The following is a 4,113-nucleotide window of genomic DNA, read 5'->3' on the forward strand; positions in this document are numbered from 1 at the left end:
CACCCATTCTCCAATCACTTCCCTCCTTTTTCTCTGTCCTGGTACTCCCCTCCAATGCTAGATCAAGCCTTTCCATGATCAGGACCCTCTTCTTACTTCTTCATGAGAGTCATTTGTTATGCTAATTGTGCCTTGGGTAGTCAGAGCTTCTGGGCTAATTAATATCCACTTATCAGTGATTGCATTCCATGTGTATTCTTTTGTGATTGGGTTACCTCACTTAGGATGATATTTTCCAGTTCCAACCATTTGCCTAAAAATTTCATGAATTCATTGTTTTTAATTGCGGAGTAGTATTCCATTGTGTAAATATACCACATTTTCTGTATTCATTCCTCCATTGAGGGGCATCTGGGTTCTTTCCAGCTTCTGGCTATTATAAATAAGGCTGCTATGAACATAATGGAGCATGTGTCCTTATTGCATGCCAGGGAATCCTTTGGGTATATGCCCAGGAGAGGTATAGCTGGGTCCTCTGGTAGTATCATGCCCATTTTTCTTAGGAACCGCCAGACTGAATTCCATAGTGGTTATACCATCTTACAATCCCACCAGCAGTGGAGGAGTGTTCCTCTTTCTCCACATCCTCGCCAACACCTGCTATCTCCTGAGTTTTTAAACCTTAGCCATTTTGACTGGTTTGAGGTGAAATCTCAGGGTTGTTTTGATTTGCATTTCCCTACTTAATAATGATGTTGAGCATTTCTTAAGGTGCTTCTCCGCCATCTAAATTTCTTCACGTGAAAATTCTTTGTTTAGATCTGTACCCCATTTTTAATAGGGTTATTTGGTTCCCTGGGATCTAATTTCTTGAGTTCTTTGTATATGTCTGATGTAGGGTTGGTGAAGATCTTTTCCCAATTTGTTGGTTGCCGTTTTGTCCTTTTTGACAGTGTCCTTTGCCTCACAGAAACTTTGTAATTTTATAAGGTCCCATTTGTCAATTCTTGATCTTAGAGCATAAGCTATTGGTGTTCTATTCAGGAACTTTTCCCCTGTGCCCATGTCCTCAAGGGTTTTTCCCAACTTCTTTTCTATTAGTTTCAGTGTGTCTGGTTTTACATGGCAGTCCTTGATCCACTTGGAGTTGAGCTTAGTACAAGGAGATAAGAATGGATCAATTCGCATTCTTCTGCATGCTGACCTCCAGTTGAACCAGCAACATTTATGGAAAAGGCTATCTTTTTTTCCACTGGATGTTTTCTACACCTTTGTCAAAGATCAAGTGACCATAGGTGTGTGGATTGATTTCTGTGTCTTCAATTCTATTCCATTGGTCCACTTGCCTGTCACTGTACCAATACCATGCAGTTTTTAGCTCTATTGCTCTGCAATATTGCTTGAGGTCTGGGATACTGATTCCCCCGGAAGTTCTTTTACTGTTGAGAATAGTTTTGGCTATCCTGGATTTTTTGTTATTCCAGATGAATTTGAGAATTGCTTTTTCTAACTCTGTGAAGAACTGAGTTGGGATTTTGATGGGGATTGCATTGAATCTGTATATTGCTTTTGGCAAGATGGCCTTTTTAACTATATTAATCTTGCCAATCCACAAGCATGGAAGATTTTTCCATTTTCTGAGGTCTTCTTCAATTTCCTTCTTCAGAGACCTGAAGTTCTTGTTGTATAGATCTTTCACTTGTTTGGTTAGTCACACCAAGATACTTTATATTGTTTGTGGCTATTGTGAAGGGTGTCATTTCCCTAACTTCTTTCTTAGCCTGCTTATCCTTTAAGTTGTCCTTCTATCTTACTCAAGATTATTTTTTTGTAGTTGATTTCATTTGCCTGCAAATTTCATGATGGAATACCTCATTGTATAAATATACTTCATGTTCTTCATCCAATCTTCTGTTGAAGAACATCTAGATTATTCCAATAGTTTTTAGCTATTATGTATAAAATGCTCAGTGAACATAGTTTTACCAAGTTTTTTGTAGTAGATTGGGAGTCCTTTCGGGATATGCCTGAGAATGATATAGTTGGGTCTTGAGGAAAATTAATTCCCAATTTTATTTTAGTAACTATCACATTGATTTTCAAAGTGGTTGTACAAGTTTGCACTCCCCCCAGCAATAGAGGAGTGTGTTCTTTGCTTCATATCCTCACTAGCATGAACTGTCACTTGTGTTATTGATCTTAGCTATTTCGATGGGTATAAGATAGAATCTCAAAGTAGTTATGATTTCCATTTTCCTGATGGCTAAGGATGTTGAACATTTCTTTAAGTGTTTCTCAGATATTTGAGATAACTCTATTGAGAATTCACTGCTTAGAACTGTGCCCAATTATATAATTAATTTGTTTATATCTGGTTTTTGAGTTCTTTGTGTATTTTGGATACTAGACCTCTATTGGATGTGGAGTTGATAAAAATGTTTTACCATTCTATACTCTGCTGCTTTATTGAAATGTTTCTTCTTTGTTCTTTGATGCTATTTTTTTTGTGCCTGACAGAGTTTTTCATATTCATGAAGTCATTAACTATTGATCTTAGTTCAGTTGATTTTAGTGTTTTGGTCAGAAAGTTGTCTCCTGTGTCAATACATTCAACATTATTTCCCACTTTCTGTCTTATCTTTTTCACTGTATGCTTTTATGTTGAGGTCATTGATCCAAATGGACTTGAATTTTGTGCAGGAGATATGGGTATATTTGGATTATTCATTGAGTAGACGTCCAGTTTTACCAGAATCATTTGATGAAAATGCAAATTTTTCTAGCATTTTCTAGGTAGAAAATCTCTTGTTTTTTTTTTTTTTAAATAAAATATCAAGTGTCCATAGGTGTGTGGATTTATGTCCAGGTATTCAATTTGTTTCTGTTGACCAGTCTGTCTGTTTTGATGTTAATACCACATGTTTTTTTTTTTTTTTTTTTTTTTTTTTTTTTTTAGAATACTCTCTGTAATACTTCTTGAATTTGAAATGGTGATATCTCTAGCAGTTCTTTTTAGTTTTAGGATTGTTTCAGCTATCCTGGTTTTTTGCTTTTCCATATGAAATTGAGAATTGGTGTTTTGAAATCTATAAAGAATTTTGTTGAAATTTTGATGATGATTTCATTGAATCTGTCTATTGATTTTAGTGGAATGGACTTTTTATTATGTAAATTCCCCTGTTCCATGAGCATGGATGATCTTTTCAACTTCTGAAAACTTCAATTTCTTTCTTTCAAAACTCAAACTTTGTATCACACTAGTCTTTTGCTTTCTTAGTTAGAATTGCTCCAAGATATTTTATATTATTTGAAGCTATAGTGAAAGGTGGCATTTCCTATATTCTTTGTCCTTTTGTCATTTGTATAAGCCATTTTTCTAAAAGTGTTTACCTGCTGTAAAAATTCCCTAGTGGAATTTTTTTAGGGTTACTTACATATGCTATCATATCATCTGTAAATGAAGATCCTTTGACTTCTTTTTTTTTTTTCAACTTATATCTTTTTGATACTCTTCAGCTGTCTTATTGCTCTAGTCAAGACTTTAAGTAATATATTGAATGGGTTTGGAGAGTATGGACAACCTTGCATTACCTCTGATTTTAATGGATAGTTTTGAGTTTCCCTCCATCTAGTTTGATGTTAGCTATTGGCTTGCTGTAATTACCTTTATTATATTTATGCATTTCCTTCATATCCCTACTGTCTCTGTTTTATCACGAGGGTGTGTTGGATTTTGTCAAAGTCCTTATTTAATCTAATGAGATAATCATATTTGTTTTTCTTCCAGTATTTTTAAAGTGGTGAATTATGTCTACTAATTTCCAAGTATTGAACAATGACTGCATCTCTGGGGTGAAGTTCACTTGGTCATGGTGGATGATATTTTGGATGTTTTCTTCAATTTATTTTGCAAGTATTTTATTGAGAATTTTTGCACCTATATTCATAAGAAAGGGCTTGGTTTGTAATTCTCTTACTTTGTTGAATCTTTATATGTTTTGGATATCAGAGTGTGGCCTCATAAAATGAATTCAGAAATGTTTTTCTGTTCCTATTTTGTGGAGTAATTTGAGGAGTACTAGTATTAGCTCTTCTTTGAAAGTCTGGTGAAATTTTGTGCTAAAACCAGCTGTCTTGGGGTTTTTTTTTTTTTTTTTTTTTGTTTGAGAGACT

Source organism: Apodemus sylvaticus, chromosome 6, assembly GCF_947179515.1.
Source record: "Apodemus sylvaticus chromosome 6, mApoSyl1.1, whole genome shotgun sequence".
Lineage (NCBI taxonomy): Eukaryota > Metazoa > Chordata > Mammalia > Rodentia > Muridae > Apodemus > Apodemus sylvaticus.